Below are 23041 nucleotides of genomic sequence, written 5' to 3'. Positions count from 1 at the left end.
CTTTTAATGCTTCCCATTCTACTAATGCATCGTTTGCCGTGCTCTCATTATGTTCAACGTATTCAAGAATTGCTGTCCCTAGCGATGAGCGAAAAGCCGGGTCTTCCAGTGCAGCAGGCTGGAGTCGCCATGTAGGAACTGGGGGCCAATCCGCCTCCCAAGCAAACTGCAGCAGCTCTTTAAGCTCTTTAAGGGGGAGGAGATGTATAAGTCTACACTTTTGTGAAAGTCTACACTCAGGATTTGTGCAGTGGCGTAACGAAACTTGAGGGGGCCCCCCTGCAAGATACGTGGAAGGGGCCCCTCCGGACTCAATCAGGAGGTCTCCAGCCAGGGTATTGTGCTGAGGGGGCCCTTGGATCTTGCCCCCCACACCGCTGGTGCTACGGGTGCCTATGTTATGCCACTGGCTGGTGTTCATGCTGCCTTCTCCTTTACAGACGCTACTGCTTGGTCTATGCCCTTGAAATCAGACATGGCCTCATTCAGTAGTGCCTGGTTACCTCGTCACTTCTTGTGACACTATACTTTCTGCAGGAACCCAGGCGTTTCTAAATGCTTGTGCAGGCACGATGCAGGCCCTTCACTGCTGTTTTCTCACACTCTAAGCGACGGCTGATTTGTAGGCCACCCCTGAAATGTTGCTGTGAAGTGGAAGAAGATTACATTTCTGAAAAGTGGAGCACTCATCACTGAATGCAGAAAGGAGGGCCTTTATCTATCATCTTCTGTTCTTTGCTATGGGCTTATTGTCTCATTTGAACCAAGCTCATCTGCTTGTCAATTCCTACAGCCATGACCTTTCCATATACTGCTCTCTGGTCCTCTGTCGTCACTTCTGATGATGCTCTGCATTGGCCCAAAGTTTGGTACACCTCGCACTTCCCTTTGGGCCCCTGTGTGCTCCTTTGTTCTTGGAGCAAGAAGACTTCAAGGGCTATTTTGTGAAATTCTTTTTCCAGGGCCTTCCACCAGGGAATGGATCTGACTCCCTGGTACTCACTTCACAAGCCAGGTCTTTGCTTTTATGCGTGTGAGAGAAGTTTGCTCCGCGGTTAATTATATTTGTATGCGCCTTATTGAGTCTTTGGAAAACCGTTTTCACTGTACAAAAAAACAACAGAAGTACTGACTCATTGGTTGTTATTTTTCAACAGTCTGTTTTGTGTTAATTGTGTTAGCCCCAGGACTATGACATGAAGGACAAAAAAGAGCATATCCAAGAACTTTAACCCTGTATAAGAGGTCTAGGAAGCCAGGCATTTGGTGGGGCAAATTCTCCAGCCACAATTCAAAATTAGCCCATAGTCAGACAAACACTATTTCTCTAAAACAGCTATGTCTACCCCTTAATAGTGCAGATTTGATTTGGAAGGATACTTTGGAACATGTTTGGTATTGACTAGTAGTATCAGCACAACAGCAGTATCAATAAACCTCTCAGTAAATGATCCCAGATCTATTTAGTAACATCAGAAAGTATGTTATGATTAAAACAGGAAAAAAACAACAAACATTAGATCCATCACTACAAAGTTATAGCATTGCAAAGTACCATTCCCATTCCACATGAACAGGCCAGTAATTCCTGTGCAGTGCTCACAAGTGGCCCTGGAGGCTTCTTCCCACGCCATTAGTACAGCATAACTCCCGGCTCCAATCAACCTTTTGCCTTCAGGCAGGGTGGAGAGGCTGGATGAGAGTCAGTTGCCTTGTGCAGTCAGGCGCAGTTCAGGTCCCAAAGTTCCTGAGACTGTGTCCCTGACTTGACGAATGGCACATTAGCAGAATAAGACTTGGATTCATGCTTGGCTAACACCTAGACCGCCAAGATTTCAGGCATGGGGCGCAACAAAGACAACACCCTTTCAGCCATACATACTATATGGCATAGCTTGCTGTCCACGTAGGTAAGTGCTTCAGAGCCATACATAGGGGTAGTAAGCACAATATAAATCCTTCAATACAATACAATAGAAACATTTGGTTCTACTCCTTGCAAGCTGACTTTTAACTGCAAGAACATAGTGCCAGAAAGAAACAGATATGAGGCGCACCACGGTGCATTATAAGGCAGAGTGTTGTCACATCTGGAGACACACAGCGCCATCTGGCTGCAACGTAAAGCTACAGCTTTGTAAAGAGTCGGTGGATCATAATCAGTGCTCTAATTTACATCCAGTACCAGTACTGGGATTAGCAGGAGATGAACTTGGAACAGAGGCAAGTCATTTACATGCAGTGCAGTCTTCACATTGTGCAAGGTTTTACAAAGTTATTCTCCCCAGAATAATTTGACAATAAACGTGTGTTGGAAAATCAAACCATTTAGTATGTTCAAGAGTTATTTTAGTAATTGCAAAGTCATGCTTTTTTCAAATTTTTATTTACATTATTCTCTCTATTTTCCAAATGTTAACAGTATTGGCAGTCGCTGTAGGCGTGAATGTAGAGTGTTCTCTGTTATAGCGCTGAACACTGTGCGGTCAGCCATTAGCAAGAAGAGTATGTCCTGACTGCCAAGCCCTGATCAATGATAAACAAGACGCACTCGTTCTTTGCCACCATAAATGCATACATTTCTTGGTGCAGACGTGCAGTACGACACCTAAGCCATGGAAAGTACCACCGATTAACCGCATCAATTGTTTTTAATTGCCTTACATAAAAGTGTGTCTTTCGTTTTTCCTCATCATGTAATACAATAAAAAACTAACTAGCAGGGCCCTTTTTAGGTAAGCCCACATAGCTACCTGATGTGAAAGGCAGGTATTGAAATTCCATTCTTTGTGACTATAATAGCAGACTTTCAAGATAAGGGTACATGTTGGCTGTAGTTTGATAGTGGAATTAGCTATTAGCAAAAACACAGCCGGCTATGGACCCACAAGAATTCTCTTTAGGTCAGCATTTCTCGACAGACTGCACCTACGTTGACTCAGACGGGGGACGTGACAGCTCGCATGATGTCTACAGGTTACCAATATTAGGGGCCAAACGTCGAAGCAGGAGCCAACTAAACAAGACGCAGATTCACAATAACTTGTGGCTAACTACAGCTATCCTGCCAGGGAAAACAGAGGTCCTCATGCAAAATTCAGAATTTTGTTTAAAAAAACAAAATAATAAACTTCTTTTCACATCAATGTAAGCAGACTTCAGAAAGCCATCTATAAGAAAGCAATGGGTTGGTTCTCCAAATAGTTGGTGGCAACGAAAGAAAATAGTAGCGATCATGACCGCTAGAACACATTACTGCCCCTATAATTCGTTTCCCTCCATGCAGAAAAGTAGAACAAGCATAGGTTTCTACTGCTAGTTGTCTCCGACTCACCTGAGGCCTACAGCTTCAGTGGCTGGCACGGGGGGCTGCAGAAGACCGCGGCCAGCAATTATTAAATTACGGTCTCACGTCTCAGCGCCTGGGATCCACCAGCCACCTCACGTGCAGTTTACGCTGAGCATGACAATACTGAACCAGCCCTGCCCCACCGTAAGCCTCACCCTGAGGCTGAAAACCATGCAGTTGTGTGTCGCGCAAAACTGCATCACTTACGCATCATTCAATTTATGAAGCAAGGCGGGGGCGTTACTTTAAAAATACGTTCCAGCCGGACCCTGCTGTCAGCGAATGTACTGTGCCGAGGGGGGCCCTGGAGCTCCGGCCACCTCTCACAATGTCCTGTGTTACGCCCATGTCCTCGCCTATGGCCAATGACTCGGGTTCAGGGCCTTTAACAATTGGTATAGCCCTCAGCAGCAGGCTAGAATGTAAATCTCAGGTGAACTTGAGATAAAAGTCCTACTATCTGCACAACTATTGACTGGAAAACTTTGGGAGGCTGTAGTAATGTATTCACCTCATATGCCAATTAGAGAACTGCATCCATTTCACCCACAATGGATGTCAAAGCATGCCAACAACTCAAAAACCTGGAAATGCAAACATGAGGGGACCTTTACAGAGAAAACCAATGCATCCAATTGAATCTATCTGCGGCACAAAAAACAAGAAGTCCGTCTATCTTCCTATACAGCAGGCTTAGATTGCCATTGAAAGCTAGATATGATACCTTCCTGCAGGATGATGGCATTATCCTACCTCATGAACTCCCCCAGCCTGAAGCATACAGGGGGCTATTCACAAAGGTAAGTTACACATGTGAGTAACTTATATAAGTTTACCATTTCACTTTGTACTTTACTACTTTGGACTATTCACAAATCCTGAGTGTAAAGTTTCACAAAAGTGTAGACTTACACTTCTCCTCCCTCTTAAAGAGTGGTTGAAGAAAGATTTACATTTTACCATTTCTTTCCAAGATACTAGAGACAGAAATATTACCTACCCCTATAATAGCTTTAACGCGCTATATCTATCATTTCTATTCTACTCATAATATATGCAATTCCAAATTTAACTGCTCAGTGTTCAAAGCCTAAGAGACAAAAAAGGAGGATTCCCTTGGGTAGCCTAAAACTATACACACCAAATATTCAACAATAATAATATTTATTTTGACTCATTATAAGTACCCTATTTCCCTTGGACTGGATAAGGGCTCTCTCTCTACTTTTTCCAAAGCCTAAGAGAAACAGGAACAACTTGTTGATGTGTTTCTCTGCTTCCTCGAAAGTGCTAAATCACAAGCTCCGATTGACGTATGAAGCACATATTTTTGTCAAGCAGTTCTATCAAAAAATACGAGGATTAAACGTGTCCTTTATTTTCCATCAATGGATTGTACTTTATACAATGTAGCTCATATGTGATTTTTGGACGAATCGGCAGAACTTTGATATACTGCAACAGAAAAAAGCTTTAAAAATACCCGCCTGCTAACAGAAGCACTTTACATCAAATGATAGTATTTCATCTGGTAATGGTCCAATTTTCAAGCCATTGGCTGGTGACTGAAGCACAACACAGAGACATGCCAGAGCCCATCCAAAGCTGATTCACTTTGATGCTGCAGAGATGGAGAAGACGAGTGCTAATATAATTTGAACCACCCCCGGCTGCATCAGGAAAACGTACACGGAGTACTGAAGCAATAGTTGCGAGGAGGCACCTGCTGTGGGGCAATTTCAGTTTTTCCTTTTTCTAAGCAATGCTATATTTTAATTTCAACCGGCAGTTAAAATGATGCGATGGAGATGTCGTGGGAATATTACGTGGAAGCCATGATTTCATCCGAGAACGATCCAATTTATTTTAGAGGAAAAGCATTATTAAGCTTCTTTAACGAGCTGACACTTTCTATATGAATGTCGTGCTTAAGTTATAAAGTATGTAAAAGGGGGCACGCCATGCTGAGGGGGCACCCTGGAGCTTGGGGGACCCCGCACCGCGGGTCCTGTGTTAAACGCTCCTGAGCAGCTGGGGAATGTGGCGGAATGTGTCCGGCCTAGATACTCTATCTTTCGAACAAGGGGGAGTAGCGCCCCCGATCCCCCCCAAACGGTTGAGCCGTACATGGAGGCCGTGCACTGCAGAATAATGTGAGTAAACATGTGCATGCGGGTTGAGGCACGCCATATGTCTGGCAGTGCCCAGTGCCTGAGCCAGTCTGCCAGGGCCTGTTCCTTGGATGTAGCTGTAGTTCTGGTGAGTGGCCGGAATGATCTATATAGGTCTACGTTAAGCACTGAAATGAAGTCTCCCCCTCCCCCAACAACCACGGCATTCCACTCCAATGGGCGAGTGTCCCTGTTAGGCGAGTCAGAAAAGAGACCTGGTCTACATTCGGGGCATAGACGGAGCCTACCAACAGCATTTGTCGCCCCCTCACAAAGGCATACCTTCCCTCAGTGTCAATCACTTCCTCCTTGCTTGTAAATGGGACTCCAGCCCTTAATCATATTAAGGTGCCTCGCTCATGAGCTGAGTAAGCGGTGCCGTAAACTTGGCCTCTCCACCTACTACGCAAGCACTCCAGTTCTGTCTGTGATGTGTGTTTCCTGCAGCAGAGCGATGCTGGCGGACCGGCGCTGCAGATATGAGAATATTGAATATTTACATGTCAGAGTGTGCAAACCCTGCACGTTCCATGTGACTACACTAACTTGTCTCATGTCTGGGTACCACTTTGTTCAGAATGACCTAGGGCGAGCGGTGTGTGGCAGTTCATGTGGTTTATGTGCGTGTTCCGGGGTAGTACCACTAAAAACAAAGCATATGCTTGAACAGTTACATTCATAACTGAAGGGGGCGAACTCGATAGTGACGTTCTTCCAAACTGAGGTGCCTAACTATGGCAACAACTATGTCAGTATGATTTCCGGTAGAGGTATGTGTGGTGTGTGTCAAACTAGGGTATAGTTGTCCCTCTATATTGCAGTGGTACTACTAGCTGTCCCGGCAACAACTATGTCAGTATGATTTCCGGTAGAGGTATGTGTGGTGTGTGTCAAACTAGGGTATTGTTGTCCCTCTATATTGCAGTGGTACTACTAGCTGTCCCGACCAGTGTGTACTTTCAGGTGTATGTGAGGCACATGTGCTGTTGGTGCTGAGGCTATGCACATTGTGTCCACGTGTGTGTCTAGAGCGTATTTGTTTTTTTGATAATCACATTTTTATTTTCTTGTGAAAGAACAAACTCAAACAGCACATACAACATATCATGGAATCAATGACAATCAATAGCAAAACCCCCATCCTCTCCCTTGGCCTCCCGCTCCCCTCACCCATACTCCCCTCCCCTAGAATAAGCCCCCTAACCATTTCCCCCATACTCTGCGAAACTTTTTGGGGCATCCCCGTGCAGCATACAACGTCTGTTCTTGTGCAGCACACCAGTCCACGCCCCCTCTCCATTTAGCACTTTTGGGTGGATCGATCTGCTTCCAGGCAGCTGCGATATCTCTTTTAGCCACTACCAGAGCAGTAGTTAGGAAATATTTTTCATTGCGGGATCCATCCAATCCATCCGTTATCCCCAGCAAAGCCATTTTGGGGTCATGGGGGACCTCCCACCCCAGGACCTCTGTTAATTCAAGTTCAATCTCACCCCAGTAGCTCCCCAATCGTGGGCAATTCCATATCATATGGAAGAAGTCCGCCGGGTCTACCCCACAGCGGTCGCTTGAAGCATCCGGGGAAAGGCCTGCGCGATAGAGGAGCTCCGGGGTCAGATAGGCAGCATGCAGGTAATAAAGCTGGATGAGCCGCAATCTAGCCGATGTGGTAATCGTCCTGGGGGCCATAAGGGCGTCCCTCCAATCAGCTTCATCCAATGGACCCACCCAGGTCTCCCAGCGCTGCCTCAGTCCATCCCATTCCACCGGGGTGTTATTAACCAGGGAACGATAAATACGGGAAATTCCTCCCCTCCCAAGACACCCCAGCATCACCTGAGCCTCAGGCGGGCTGTGGTCGGGAATCTGTGAGTCCAGAGGGACGTGAGTCTGGACCGCATGGCGCAGCTGGAGGTATTTATAGAGTTGCGAAGGGTGCAACGAAAATCGGCCCTGAAGCTCCTGAAAGGAACACATGCGGCTCCCCCGCCACAAGTCACCCAAGCGAGAGATCCCCAGAAGGTCCCATGCTCGAACCCCCTCTAACCCCGCTACCTCTGGCAGCCAAGTACCATGCCAAAGTGGTGTGACTAGGGTCAGTGTCCTCGACCAGCGGGTATGCCGCAGAGCGGCACGCCATGCCAAGAAGGGGGCCCGCGTAACGTCCGAGAGCGACAGAGGGATCACCGCCCCGTAGAGCCTGTTTTAAATGGAGGAGAACCCCACGAGCTGTACCTCTAGCCTATAGGCCGGATCGTCCCACCCGCCCGAGAACCAATCATGAACCACCAGAAGCCGAGTTGCAAGATAGTACAAATAGAGGTTAGTCATGCTCAGGCCTCCGTCATATGAGGGAATCCGACAATGGTCCAGGGCCAGACGGGGCCTACCGCCACCCCAGAGAAACTTAGTCACAATCTTATCCATATCCCGGAACCAGGAGCAGGAGAAGGAGCAGGGCGTGTTCTGTAGCATGTATAGGAACTTAGGGAGGATCATCATCTTATAGAGTGCAATCCTCCCCAATGGGTTCAGTGGGAGCGACTGCCACTTCACCATGTCCGATCTGGTCTTATTAACCACAGGGGCCACGTTGAGGGCCCAGCAGAGCTCCGGAAGAAGGGTGATCCAGATCCCCAAATATTTAAAGGAGAGTCTCCGGAGGGGAATATCAGACTGCTAATGGAAACATTCCCTAGACGGGTGCAACGGGACCAGGACGGATTTTTTGGGGTTTAGGTGAATACCAGATGCCTGACCGAAACGGCGAAGAATCTGGCGAACACGAGGGCCCGAAACAGCCGGGTCTGAGAGATAGAGAAGGACGTTGTCCGCGTACAGGGCAATCTTATCAGGGACCATACCCGGCCAGTCCCACCCACGGAGAACAGGGTCCGATCGGACCAGAATGGCCAGGGGCTCCATCGCCAGGGCGAAGAGGAGGTGCATACGCGGGCAGCCCTGCCGCGTTCCCCGCCCTATGGAAAACGTGTGGGAGAGAGCTCCGTTCACCAACACTCTGGCTCGTGGAGCCACGTACAGGACCCGGACCATGGCACGAAACTGGGGGCCGAAAACCATGCGCTGCAAGATCTCTCCGAGGTAGACCCACCCCACCGAGTCAAAGGCCTTTTCAAAGTCGACCAGTAGAAGGGCCAGATAAGGAGATAGGCGCTCCCGGTGGGCCAGGGCCAGATGTAGGCGCCGCAAGCAGTCCCTCGAGCCGGCATAAATCCACACTGGTCCGGGTGGACCAGTGTGACAAGATGCGGGCGAAGCCGTTGCGCCAGGATGGTAGCGTATATCTTAAGTTCGGTATTAATGAGAGATATCGGCCGATAATCCGAGCAAGACTGTGATGGGGGTTGTGTTTTGGGAAGGACTACTATCGTGGCCGGGTCCGTTTCCGGCGGGAACGAGCCCTTCTCCACCACTTCAGCATAGAGATCCAGAAGCCTCGGGTCAAGGGTTTCACGATAGCGGGCATAATATTCCTGCGGGAAGCCGTCCGGTCCCGGGGTCTTCCCGGATGCCAAGTGACTGATTGCTTCATCGATTTCCTGCAGCGTGATGGGCAGATCTAAAGTCTCACCAGCCTCCCATCCCAATTGCCCAAGATCCACCCCGCTCGTCCCCATCATTTCCGCAAGAGAGATCCCAGGCGCCTTAGCCCGGTATAGTTGGGAGTAATAATCTGCAAAGGTCTGTGCCACTGCCACGGAGACTGTGTGAGTCACGTCAGTGGAGTCCACAATGGCAGGAATAATCCGGTTTGCCCGAGGGTAAGTAGCCAGCCGATGGAGGAGCGTACCATTCTTGTCCCCCCATCCGTACACCCGGGCCACCGAGGAGCACCAAAGAGTCTTAGCCGCCTTCATAGAGTGCATACGTATCTCTTCCCGCAGTAAGGCCAGCCACCGCGCCCGCGTGGCGTCACTCAACGCCTCCTGGTCCCGTTCAAGTTCCAAGGCCTGTGCTTCGCAGGCCGTGAGTCGTTGGATCTGAGTCCGGCATTGCTGTTGCACGTGCCCCCTGGCAGCCCCCCAATAGTCGCCTTGCCGGCCTCCCAAAGGATGGCCGAGGAAGAGACAGAGCCAACATTATGAAGATAATAATTGGTAATCTCGTCTCCCACTGTTTTCCGAAAATCTTTGTCCTGAAGGAACCAGGCATCAGGCGCCACATCGGGCGGGCGGATAAGGGAGGCGGGCCGAGAGCGAGAAGCAGTGGTGAGTGGTCCGAAAGGCCCCTTGGAAGAATGCAGGCGTCCTGAACACCCACACATTCCGTAGACGGGACAAAAATCAAGTCAATCCGGGCGTGTGAATGGTGCGCCGTCGAGGTGTGAGTATACTGACGAGCATGTGGGTGCCAAACCCTCCAGACGTCGCACAGGCCCTGGGCCTCAGCCCAACTCGACAACTGCTTCGCACGAGCGGCTCTGGCGAGGGAGATCAGGCCCGTCGAGTCCATACGGGGCGTGTAGACGGCATTGAAGTCCCCCCCTAAAACGAGCGAGCCTGCCGGAAGTGCTGGCAGCAAATCTGCAGTGTAGGAAAGGGCAGCCTGCAACAGGGATGGCGCCGCGTACAGGGACAGCAAGGTGAGTGGTCGCCCCTCGAGACTGCCACAAACTGCAACAGCCATACCCTGGGTGTCTAAATGCACCTGGGCCAGTACAAAGGGAAAGGACCGTCTGATCAGGATAGCCACCCCCCGGGAGCCCCTAGCAAAGCCTGAGTGCCAAACCCTATCATACCCGTAGCGGGCGAGAAAGGGACATTTATTACCGAGAAGGTGGGTCTCCTGAAGGAGAAGCACGTCGATCTCCATACGCTGTGCATATTTGAGGACTGCCATGCGTTTGAAATGATCCAAAAGACCATTTACATTCCAGGACAATATGCGCATGGCGGGCCTAGGAATGGGTGTGTCAGCCATAATTATAGTCGGGGGCATGCCTAACAAGATTTCTCGTCTTCCGGAGTAGAGGGAACGCGTCCCTCAGTCCGTAGGGAACTCAATAAACTAAGGGGAGCGAGCCTGGAGCAGGGAGCAGAATACGACGCCACCCCTGCATGAGGTGTGAACGGGCACCACTGTAAGAAGCACATCCCTTGTGAGGAGCGGATGACCCCGGAGTCGATCGCAAGGAGGGCCAGGGAGCGCGCAGAAAGGGGCCACCCGTTGGGCACGGCACCCACACCAAAACTGAGGGGGGCGCAGGGTCTCCCCGGAGGGAGAGACATCGGGAGAGCGGACAGGAGACCAGGTCAACAGTATCGTGATGCCATAGAACAACAACAATGAGGAATTCATCCCCCACCAACAAAATCCCCCCTAGGAGGAAGAAACAACCCCAAACCAACCCCAACCCCCACCCTATACTTCAAAAACAGAAGCATCTGTCGCCCTAACGGTATGTAACAACAACCAAGCTAAAACACTCGGGCTTGAGCACATAGTGGACCCCTCAGTAGATCGGAACAAGACAAAATCTCCTGCCCTGGCCGAGAGCTGCGATTGTATTGGAACACTGAAGCCCAGTCCCTTGCACCGTCAGCCTGGTAAAGCAACTCCCCCCCCCCACAAATCCACATACAGTAAAGGGAAAATCAAATGACTGGACTGCGGGAAAGATCCGTGAGGTCCATCTGTGCGTCTGGCTGGGCTGCAGAGCCCACCCGCAGGGGGGACTCATTGTGTCGTCCAGTAGCTGCGGGACTTGTAGGTGCAGCTGAAGAGGCAGAAGAGGCCCCAGATGCCCGGCGCGGCAGGCCCATGGAGCGCGTGACAACCGCCTCTCCCTCTGCGCGCCTCCGGGGCAGTGTGCGTCGCCGTCGACGGGTTCTTGACGGCCGGGGCACTTCCTGACCCCGACGCCCAGCCGCCGGTGATCCTTGTCCAGATCGATGCAAAGGACACTCCTCCGTCAGCCAGGTCCAGGCTGCTCGCCGCATTACAAAAAATATTGCTTTGTGTTGAAAAATGACCCGGAGGCGGGCCGGGAACTGAAGCTGGTACTGGAGGCCCATGGCCCGCATCTTCTGCTTCACCTCCATGTAGGATCGCCTTAGCTCTTGGACCTCCCGGGTGTAGTCCGGGAAGATCATTATAGTGTGATTTTGGTATGTGAGAGTCTCTTTGCGCCTGGCCTCACGTAGAATCACGTCCCTGTCTCTGAAATTGAGGATCTTTAAGATGAAAGGACGGGGGGCGCTCCCGGAGGCCTGGGAGCCAGCGAGCGGTGGGAGCTCTCCACTACAGACCAGGTTGACAGGCTGTCTGCCGGCATCCAGGACTTAAACCAGCGTTCCAGGAAATCATCTGCACGGCCCGATTCAGCCCCCTCTGGAAATCCCACCAGGTGGAGGTTACTACGCCGGGCTCGGTTTTCTGCTTCTTCAGCCCGGCGGTGCAGTTCCATAGAGTGGGTGGTCAGTTCTCGCACTTGGTCCTGTAACTGACGGATGTCGTCCTCGGCTGTCGATATTCTTGATTCGGTTTCGGAGATGCGGGCGGTGGCGTTACGCAGATCCTGCTGGAGAAGGGCAACATCGACCTTGACCTCCCCAACCATACCCTCCAGGGAGGAGCGGGATGCGTTGATGGCCTGCAGAATGGCTGCTAGGTCCGTGTTGGGGGCCGAAGCTGCCTCCTCGGTCGAGCCCTCCCCCCTCTCGGAGGTCGTGAACTGATCCATCCTGGTCTGGGTGGCTGCGGGTGTCGGCTTGGAAGCCCTGTCCTTACCCATGATGGCCGCACCACGGTCAGCGGGGACGTCAAGGCCGGACAGTGAGCAATGCGGGTACCTTCCGGAGACCCCACAAGGACTGGGGAGGTGGACGGCAGGGGGGAGGGTGCACGGCCGGGGCACCTCGCCCGTCCGGAAGGCCAATTGCCACAGGCACCACAGATCACGTCCTTGCGCACCGCCCGATACGGCAGCCGAATACCCCTCAAGGCCCGCCACCGACCTGTAACTGCAGACCCGAGGCCCGCCAGTACCCAGGGCGTCGCGCCGCCTCCTGCCGCACAACACAGCCAAGGCTAAATCCACGCTGCCACCAGCGAAGTCACAGGACCCGAGCACTCCGTAGAGACGTCCAAGCATTTCAAGGTAGTCCCCGGTGCACAGGCGGGAAGGACAGCCCCCGTTCCAGGCACCTCGCGGTGGGTCCCCAGCCACTGATGCCAGCACTCAGCCCATGGCCGCGGGCGCCAAATTCAGTTCAGTTCGCCCCCCCCAGGATCTTGATGCCTTCACAGCCGACAACGTAAGTCCTGTAGCCAAGGAGGGGGGGGGGGGAGAAGCCGCACACACTGACCGCCGGCCCGCGGCCCGATCAGCAAAGGTGGGAGCCCGCCCCGCGCCACTCAACAGCCCTCAGCAGGCCGCGAGGGACCAGGTCCAGATGCAGCAGCGAAAGCAGGGAGGGAGGGGGAGCCGGTCCCCGACCGTCGACACCCGGCCCGAAGGGGGGGGGGCCCCCACCACTCCCCGGCCACCTCAACAGCCAAGGCAGTCCCAATTGCACGCCTCCCTCAGCGCTGCACTCACCGGCTGCCGTCCACCACAGTTCGGCCCCCCGGGGCCCGCTCCGCACCCCCACACTCACCGCTGGCAGTCCTTAGGCGGGAACACCTCTCTTCTCACGGGGGGGCCGGCAGCAGCAGTTGAAGCGCCCCCGCGAGGCCGCCGATGTCCCTGGGAGACCGGGCCTAGAAACATCGCGGGCGCCGCGGGCTCAAGTAGCAGTCCGCCCGGGACCCAGCACCAGGATCGCCACCTCCAGCCGCCGGCCCGCCTCCAGGCCGCCAATCTGTGCTCGGGCCGGGCCGAATCCTGTCAACTTCGGACCCTGGGCTGCGGGACAGGTCTGCGTTCCGATGCGCCCAAAAGGAGTCGGCCAGGGCAGCTCGCCACGGATCAGGGAAGGATTTGCGGGGTCAGGCGTCCGGAGCCTCACCGCCGAGCGGCCATATTGGACCAGCGCCACCTAGCGCTCTAGAGCATTATTGTTTAACATTGTTCATGAAAGAAAACAACCGTCTTAGCAATGCTTAGCAGTAGATTCACTACTTACGTGTACAGGCCCTTTCTCAGTTCGTTTGGCTTGGTCTCAATCAGATGATGTCATCCGCTGTCTGTGGCGTGACATCAGGCAGTTGCGGATCATCCAGTTCATCAAGACTCGGGGATGTCGAACCACTGGCAGTTGTTTACCCAGAAGGACTCAGGTCTCGGTCTTCTCGGTGCACCGCAGTCCCAATAACCGCAGTCACTTGTATTGCGTCCTGCCTTTCTATTCTGCTCTGTTCAGGGTCAGGAGCCACAGAGGCTGAGGTCACAGTATTGGGGTCTCCACGTCTACCACGACTGCGGTTTCTTCTGCCAGGTATCTTTGGGGTCTCATCTGTACATGGTCTTGGCCCCGTCCACAGCCCAGACTCCTCCAGCCATTCCCAGGCTTCGTCAGGCAAATCAAAGAAGCGGACCCGCCTTTCGCGACCACTTTCAGTCTAGCTGGGAATAATAGGGAATAGCTGAGCTCTAGTTCGCAGAGTTGCCGCTTCACCGCAGTATAAGTGCTTCTGCGTTGTTGTACCTGCGTCGTGTAGTCTGGGAACATCATTACTAGGTTCCCAAGGACTTTGATATCTGTAAGTTTGCAGGTTTCATGCAACACCACATCTCAGTCCCTATAGTTGAGCAGGCTGAAACAGAATGGGCGCGGGCGTGTGTGAGAAGCTGGGTTTCTGTTGCAATAACTTCCCCCCTCTTTTTGCCAAACTACTGATGAGCTTTTGACTTGATGTGCCCTTGGTCCCTGCCAATAAGTTTCCCAGGGCCTGTGTTCTTTCCCCAAAACTACTCCAAACCCAACTGGCATCTCTGGCCACAGGTCAGCCCCTGGTAAATGGTACCACAGGTACCCAGGACACTGTGACCAGGGAAGGCCTCTAAGGGCTTCAGCACTTATTGTGCCACCCTTAGAGGTCCTGTACCTTTACACTCACACACTGCCTTTGAAGGCTGTGTGTCTTTGTGCAAAACAAAGTGAAGAGTCAGTGGGTTGTAGGCATGGCACACAGGGATGTGTGCCATGCCTACAACCCACTGCCCTGGCATAGATCAGTCACCCCTCTAGCTGGGTGCCCTATACCAGTGGTGAGGGTACAGGTGCATGAGCCCTGTACCCCCTGTGTCTAAGTTAAGGGTGGGCGGAATTTGCGAAAGTGACTTTCTCAAATTATCGCGAAAATGTTAAAAATCTCCGCAAACACGCGGAAATATCGCGAAGATGCGGAAGTTTTTTTCCCGCCCGTTCGTGGTATTTTCTGCATGGTCGCGGCTCACCAACTTACCCATGCGGTTGCTCGCGGGCGCGGCCATCTTGTTTTCACTCTTCTCGCGGTGCATGATCGCAAGAAGAAAGACGTGATCGCGCGACCAATGACATTACTGCGGGCGCGAACTGTCGCGAGACAGCGCAAATGGCTACCAACAATCCAACATCTCGTGGAGAACGCGACCGGATCGGGAAAACTTGTAGGCGAATGCGGGGATTCAGGTAAGGCGATCGCGCGCGCGCAAGAATGTATTATTTTACAGCGTGAGCAAGAAACAAATTATCGCTAACCTGCGCAATGCGGAAATTTTGACATTTTCGCGCTCTCCGCGGAACGCGAAAATGTCAAATTATCGCAATTTCCGCAAGCGGAACGGAAATTTAGCCCAGGCCTAGTCTAAGTCCATTCTTAGACATTGTAAGTGCAGTGCTGCCATTGAGAGTATATGGTGCTGGGAGTTTGTCATAAGGAACTCCACAGCACCATAATGGCTACACTGAAAGCTGAGAAGTTTGGTATCAAACTTCTCAGCACATTAAACCCACTGATGGATGCCATAGTGGGATTTAATGAAAAATGCACACAGAGGGCATCTTAGAGATGCCCCCTGTAAAACGACCTACCACTAGTATCCAGGCTGATTGGTTGCTGTCAGCTGCCACCACCGGACATGTTTCTGGACCCCGGGGTCGAGAGCCTGCTGCTCTCAGGGACCTGAAACAATGCACATCCTGGGACGAGGTGCCAAGCCTCCTTCCCCCGGATGGGCAGGGTCCACGAAGGGGAAGCTTCAAAGGCTTGCTGCCTTTGTGAGCTTCCCCAGGCTACTTGCTGCTTTTTCAACAACTGGTCCCCACTGGTTCTGACCCCCACTTTGGGTGGGAGAACCGGCTGGAAAAACCAGTGAGGAAGAGAGGTGTGCCCACCTCTGCCAACTCCACCCCTCAGGTGGGGGAGGTGAGGTGAAGCACAACTCTCAGTCCCTGACATCTTGCAGATGGGGGGACACAGCCAACCAGGGAAAGGCTTATGCCTCCCTCCCCCAGGGAAGGGACCCATTGGTCACAACCTTTTACCTACCTGTAACGCCCCTAAATCTATTATTTAGGGGCACCCCTTGCTTACTCAGACAAGAACCTACAAGAAGAAAAGAAAAAGAAGGACTGAACAGCTGTGCCGAAGCTAACAAGAGGAGGACGCCCACTGACTTGGTCCCAGCCCTACCGACGTGTCCCCACTTCGGTATTTTGCTGGAGCAGGTTCGGTGTGTCTTGCAGCGAGCAACCTCGAGAAACCCAGAGGACCTGCCTGCCTTCAATTCCAAAGACTCTGTCTCCAGTGAACCCTGGATTTGTTCTAACACCAGACTCCAGATCGGCAAGGATCCGCAAGTTTGCGCCACTCTGTACCCGATGCCCTCGGCCCTAGCTCAAGTGGCCCAACACCAAGGAGGGCTCCCCGACGAGCCTGACCCGAGATCTGCTGACCCCTAACCTGTCTCAAGCCTCCAGCCAACGCCTGCAGCCTCAAACCGGAAGGTCCCCCCAACTGCGACCAGGAGCTGGTAAGAAGATCCGATTCTAAAAGGCACCCCTGCAACCGATGCCCCAAGGCCTTGGGTGGCCCAACCGATAGTGCCTAACCAACCCCCAAGATCCCAACTTACCTCTCCAAGTGGTGGTTGCACCCAGAAGACCTTTGTCCCCGAGCCTGCAGTGCTTTTGCAAACCAGAGACTCCCCATTGAAAGCTACAGGGCTTCTGACGCCAAAACAGCACTGTGCACCCGGCTGCCCCAGTGTTGCTGTGGGTGCATCTTTTGTGCTGGTCTAAACCCCCGTTTGCCTTGAGCTTAAGTCCAGGAGCTTTACTCCCACAATCCAGGGGCCTGCTCATCAGCAGCCACCAACCGGAGGCCCGTATCCCCCAGTGTGGAGTTGGAAAATCTAAGAAACCGTTTAAAATTGTAACTAAATAACCAAAACGCTTTTACTTACCTGTTTACAGGAAATGTCCCAGTGCAGTATCCAGGTATGCTGAGTGTGTAAGAAAAGTAAACGGAAAAGTAACTTACCTGATATTTTACAAAGTATATGTACTATATTCGGAAAAGCATTGCATTAACAGTAACATTTCTGTAATCAAATCAAAGTACATTTACAATTACAATCCAATCTGTTTACAAATTGCATTATTACTGTAAAGTATGTATTGCTTACCTGTGCCAGGCTTGCTTGAATGTAGAAAATAAAATAACTAAAAGAGTATTTTCATACAAAAACAATTGGTTTGAAGTTCAGTCTTCAGTGTGTGAATTAATTTGCTGACTGAGTGGGTACAACAAATGCTTAACACTGTCGTCTGATAAAGCCTTACTGCTTGACCACACTACCACAAATAGAGAGTGAGGTGCTATCTACTTTACCTCTGCCTACTTTTTGGGTTCCACTGGACTCTGTGCACACTATACCTCACTTTGGGATAGTATACACAAAGCCAGCTTCCTACAGTGGGCACCCGGGTGAGGCTTGTGGGCCTGTACACTGTGTGCCCTCTCAACTGCAAAGTGTGACGACAGAGCTCTGGCCGGCAAGAGATCTTTGAGCCAGCGCTCGATGTATTCTTCTGGGTAGCGCCCTTCCTCATCCTCCTGGAGGCCCACCACCCGGACATTGTTGCGAAGGTAGCACCCTTCCGCGTCCTCAACTCTGTCCTCCAGTGCATGCATGCGGTCCAGCAGGTCCTATAGGGACGCAGTGTGGCTTTGGGTAATGGGCTTCAGTTCTGTTAGGGATTGATCCTGCGAGTGGACCTTATCTGCCAGTTTATGATGATCGGCGCGTAGTAGGGTAAATACAGAGGTGACTTTATCAATTTTGGACTCCAGTGAGGGCCTCGTCTGGGCCAGAGCAGCCCCGATCTTTTCCACTGCAGCTAATACGGAGTCTAACTTGGCAGAGAGCGTTATGTGCAGCATTCCGCCTAGGTCTACTTCCATGCGCACTGGTTCTGTGCTGCCAGTGCGTGCATTGGTCTGCTGCGTGTCCGTGCACAATCGGGCCATTGCTAACTGCTGTGCTGAAGGCATTTGCTGCAAATGGCTGGTGGCTACGCAGGCCGTGCGTTGTGTGCCGGTACGACCACGTGTTCTGGCCGGGTCGCGACGTATGCTAGACGAGGATCCTGTCCAGTGCTCCCAACTATGGGTGTTATGCGTGTGCCTTGTGTCGTGGCTTCACGGGGCGATAATGGGGTCTGCAGGGAGGCCAGAGGCTGTGTCCGGTGTGATTGCGCCTCCTCATGTCAGGTGTTGGTCCTCGAGCTTCTGTTTCCCAATGGCCGGTGCAAGTCTTCACCGAGGTGCTGCGCTGCCAGGACCACCCGAGGAGTGCAACGCCAGCGGGTTCACAACACCCGAGGTTACCCTTCTTTCCCAAGGGGTGCTCCTATTGTGCCCCTGTTTCTTCATGTGGGTACTGCACACCATGTTATAGTTCTCCCAGGGGTAATAATTGGGCTCCAGTATCTGCTTGTCATGCTTCAGAGTTGCACTGTTACCGTGGCCTAAGCCCGATCCGACCCCCGGACGCACGGGACCGTGCCTCAAATGTGGGCACTGGCTGCAGCAACTACTCCACATTGCCAACCTCTCCCTCCATGTGCGCTGCCAAAGCTCTCCACCAACTTGGTTCATGAGCCCCTTTGCGATGTCAGTGTAGTACAGCCTCCTATCAGGCCTACATTGATTTTGTCCTCTGCTTCCAGCTCACTATCTTCGCCCGGGCCGCAGCTCTGCCGCGTTGCACCCTGCAGTCTGGTGTAGCGAGTCCTATGCACTGCCAGGCCCCGCTCCACCCCCAAACACCTCTCATCAGGTTTGTGCACCGCGTGGGCTGGTAGATCTCCACAAGCGGGGGCCCACCACGTCGATATTGGGCCTCTCTCTCCTGAGTGCCAGAGGCACCTCCCGGTCCACCTCCTGAGTCTCTGCAGGGGTTATGAAGCCACTATTTCTATCTACGGATAGGGGGGCCGAACTTATCAGCTGCTGGTGCGCGTCACCCTCCGGGGCCTTCTAACACGACCAGTGCACGGGTCGCGGAGCTCCAGGCCTTCACACGTGTATACTCCCGGCAGGGAGTGCAGTCGGCAGCCGTACGCTGGTGTCAGAACTCAAACAGATTCAGCAAAAGTGAGGTTGTCTGTCAATGTAGTCAGGCATTAGGCATTACGCAGGGTCAGAAATGGCGTAGCTAGGTTCAGACTCCACTCCTGGAAGAACCCTAAGATGGCTGCCAGAAGGACAGGGAAAGGTACCACTTAGCATTCTAGTGGTTCCTGTGATTAAAGTCAGAGATAGAATTTTGACAGCTGTGGCATTAGAATCCTCGCATTTCAGCTGAGGATTTTGGAGGTAATGGAAGTTTTTCTGGGAACTAGTGGCGCGTTAGCTAGTTAAGGTAGTGCCCGTCGCATTGGTCCGTCGCTTTTATGCACATTGTTCTTTTGACGCTCAGAGCTGGATTGGGAGCATTTTGAGTATTTCACTCATTTTCGTTTAGAGCTCGTATAACTATCGAAGCTCTGAGGCATTAGCATTGAGAACACTCGTTGTTCTTGCCTCAGATGTTCAGGGTCCAATACTCTGTACTGAGAATCTGTATTCTCGAGTTGCCCAAAGTTAAATTGCCCACGTTGTTATTGCACCTTAGCAGAATGGCAGAAGGCTTGGATTTAAAACGACTAGGAGAAGTACTAGAGAAGTACTAGAGGGAATACAAAAGGAAATAATGGCAGTCAGAGAAGAAAATAGAGAGTTAAGAAGAGAAACTTCAGAATTCGCTATTAAGATGACTAGCCTAGTTACAGAACCTTAAGTAAAGTTTCCAACTACTTCAGAAGAATTTGTCAGTAATCCCACAACTTCCCAGGCTAAGGTTACCACACAAGTAATTCACTCGTTATCGCCAGTAATTCCTTTGGCTCCACCTGAGAGGTTTGCTGGGGACCCCCAAAAGGCACAGATATTCTGGACACAATGCACCTTACATTTTATGTGTAGGCCAGCCGTTTTCCCCAACGCACAGTCACGTGTAGCATTCATATTATATCTAAGTGGAGACGCTGCTGCATGGTCTATGCCATTGGTTTCAAGAAACTACCCAATGCTTTATGACTTAGAGGAGTTCAAGAAAGAGTTTCACCAGATTTTTGATCGTCGTCGAATGTCTCAGGCCACAGATAACGAATTACTTGAACTGAGACAAGGTAATCGTGAACTAATAGCTTATCTGGTTCAATTTAACAAATTAGTGGTAGAAATTAACTGGCCGGAGGACAAACGCGCTGCAGTCTTTTATCGTGGTTTGAGAGAAGAGTTGAAAGAAGCCCTCGCTCAAGTCCCTAATCTGCCAACTTAAATTTCGGCTCTTCAATTTAGTGATGGAAATTCACTTCTGGCAAAGTGAGAGAATAGGTGAGAAGAGAAGAGAATTCCATTCCAGTGTTCGCGTTATGACTGAGCCAGACCCAAAGTAGCCAGAGTGGTCCACAATCAGCATGGAACTGAGCCTATGCAGATTAGGACAATACTAGGTCCCTTATCAGAGAGGGAGAAAGAGAAACGCAGATTGAATAAGCAGTGTCCATACTGTGGTGTGGAAGGGCATTTTGTTAGAAATTTTCCTAAAAGGCCAAAACAAGCGTTGAAGGAAAATTGGAAGCACCACCAGTAGGAGGAGTTGGACTGGTGGATGTGAGCTTGGATACAACTCCAAAGAACCACACATTGGCGAATACCTTACAATCTTCATCGCCTCACTTAATCATGCATATGACGTTAAGGTTCAGCGACATCTGTTTGAAAGGAACCACAGTGATGGTGGATTCAGGAGCCACTGGTAATTTTTGTGATTTGCGGTTTGCAGAGAGAATGGGAATAAAGGCCATAAAGAAGGAGAAGAGGGAAGCAGTCATGGCAGTGGATGGCACCAAATTATCCTCTGGACCCTCAGTGAGTCACACTGAACTGGTGGAGTTAGACATGGCAGATGGTCACTGTGAGCAACTACAATTTAACCTGATTGACACTCTGCAGTTTCAGTTGATACTGAGATTGCCCTGGCTCACTGAGCACAACCCCACAATCAATTTGAGTTCCAGAACTATAACTATGGATTCAGAGTTTTGCAAGGAGAATTGCTATCAGAACTCAAAGCGGGATCTAAGAGTGACACCAGCCACGCATCTCTGTGATAATGGAGCCAGTGTGTGTGTAATATACAGAGTTGAACTGCCAGAAGAATACATGGAGTACAGTGACGTTTTCAATGAAAAGGAAGCAGAAAAGCTCCCTCCACATAGGATGTACAACTGCAAGATTGAGTTAGAGCCAGGAGTCAATTTGCCCTGCAGTCCATCTATGCTCTGACAGAGAAGGAAAAGACTCATTTGAAGGACTATTTACAGAAATATTTAGAGAATGGTTTTATCCGATCATCCCGATCACCTGTCTCTTTGCCACTTTTTTTTTATACCAAGGAGGGGGGCGAATTGAGAACTTGTATCGATTATAGAGCGATTAATCGAATTACCGTAAAGATTCAATACCCCCTGCCATCAATTTCGGTCTTCCTGGATCAAGTTAAAGGTTCAAGAATGTATACCAAGCTGGACCTCGGAGGGGCATATTATCTCGTACGTATCCAAGAAGGCAATGAGTGGAAGACTGCATTCAGGACCAAATACGGGCACTTCGAATATCAAGTAATGCCCTATGGCCTCTGAAACGCCCCGGTAGCCTTTCAACACTTCATCAACAACGTTCTAAAGGAATATATTGATCAGTGGGCCATGGTGTACATAGACGAGATCTTGATATATTCCGATAACGAAGAAGTACATGAGAAGCACGTCAAAGGAGTTCTGCAAAAATTGAGAGCAAATAGTCTTTTTGTAAAGCTGGAAAAATGCACATTCGGAGTAACTTCAGTGGAGTTCCTGGGTTTTATCTTGTCTCCTAAAGGAAGAACAATGGACAAACGCAAGGTGGATGCAGTACTGGAGTGGAAATCACAGTAATCAGTCAAGGAGGTGCAAAGCTTCATCGGATTTGCAAACTTCTACCGGAGGTGCATCCAAGAATTTTCTAAGTAGCTGGTGCCAATTACAAAATTACTAAAGAAAGGAGTTCCTTTCGAATGGACAAAGGAGGCAGAAGAAGCATTTGTGCTGCTAAAGGAGGCCTTTACTACAGCACCATTTTTGTTACATCCTGATCCATCATAGACATTTTACGTGGATGCTGATGCCTCTAATTTAGCTTTGGGAGGAGTGTTATCACAAAGGCATAAGAGAACGGGCCAGCTTCATCCTGTCGCCTTTCATTCTCGAAAACTGACCCCAGCGGAGGTGAACTACACCATAACAGAAAAAGAGTTGCTAGCCATTAAGGACACCTTCAAGGATTGGAAGCACTATTTGCTTGGGGCGAAGCATACCATCACCGTTTACACTGACCATCAAAATCTAAAATGTCTAAAATCCACAAGAGCTTTAACTCCACGACAACTTAGATGGTCCTTGTATTTTGCGGATTACTATTTTGTGATCACGTATCGCCCTGGAACGAAGAATGGCAAGGCAGATGCTTTATCAAGAATCGTCACCGGAGATATTCCGGAAAAATCAGAGAATCAAAACATTATAGAAGAGGAAAGATTTGTTGGGGCGGTTCTTGAGAGTACCCTGGAGAATTCAGTCCAAAAGGTCATGAGCAAAGAAGAAATGCAGGAGTGGGTGCTGCAAATGCCCAACAGAGAAATCCGAGCCAGTTTACCCTTTCAAGAAGGTGCATTATGCCTTCCCACAGTAGAATTGCAGAAGAAGGCTATGGAGGAATGTCATGATCATGTGTTGGCAGGACATAAGGGAATCCAAAAGACAACTGACTTATTCAAACGAAGATTTTGGTGGCCAACTATGACTAATGACATTCAGCAGCATGTAACAACTTGTGAAATTTGTGCCAGGGGAAAGTAAGAGAGACAAGCTCCTAAGGGGTTATTACAACCATTACCTAATCCACCTCATCCATGGCATGCAGTCACGTTAGATTTAATTGTCGACTTGCCTCTAAGTCAGGGTTGCACTACTATAATGGTTTGTGT

The sequence above is a fragment of the Triturus cristatus genome, chromosome 2_1 (assembly GCF_964204655.1).
Source record: "Triturus cristatus chromosome 2_1, aTriCri1.1, whole genome shotgun sequence".
Classification (NCBI taxonomy): Eukaryota; Metazoa; Chordata; class Amphibia; order Caudata; family Salamandridae; genus Triturus; species Triturus cristatus.
The sequence above is the reverse complement of the archived record's forward strand: the minus strand, read 5'-3'. Positions refer to the sequence as shown.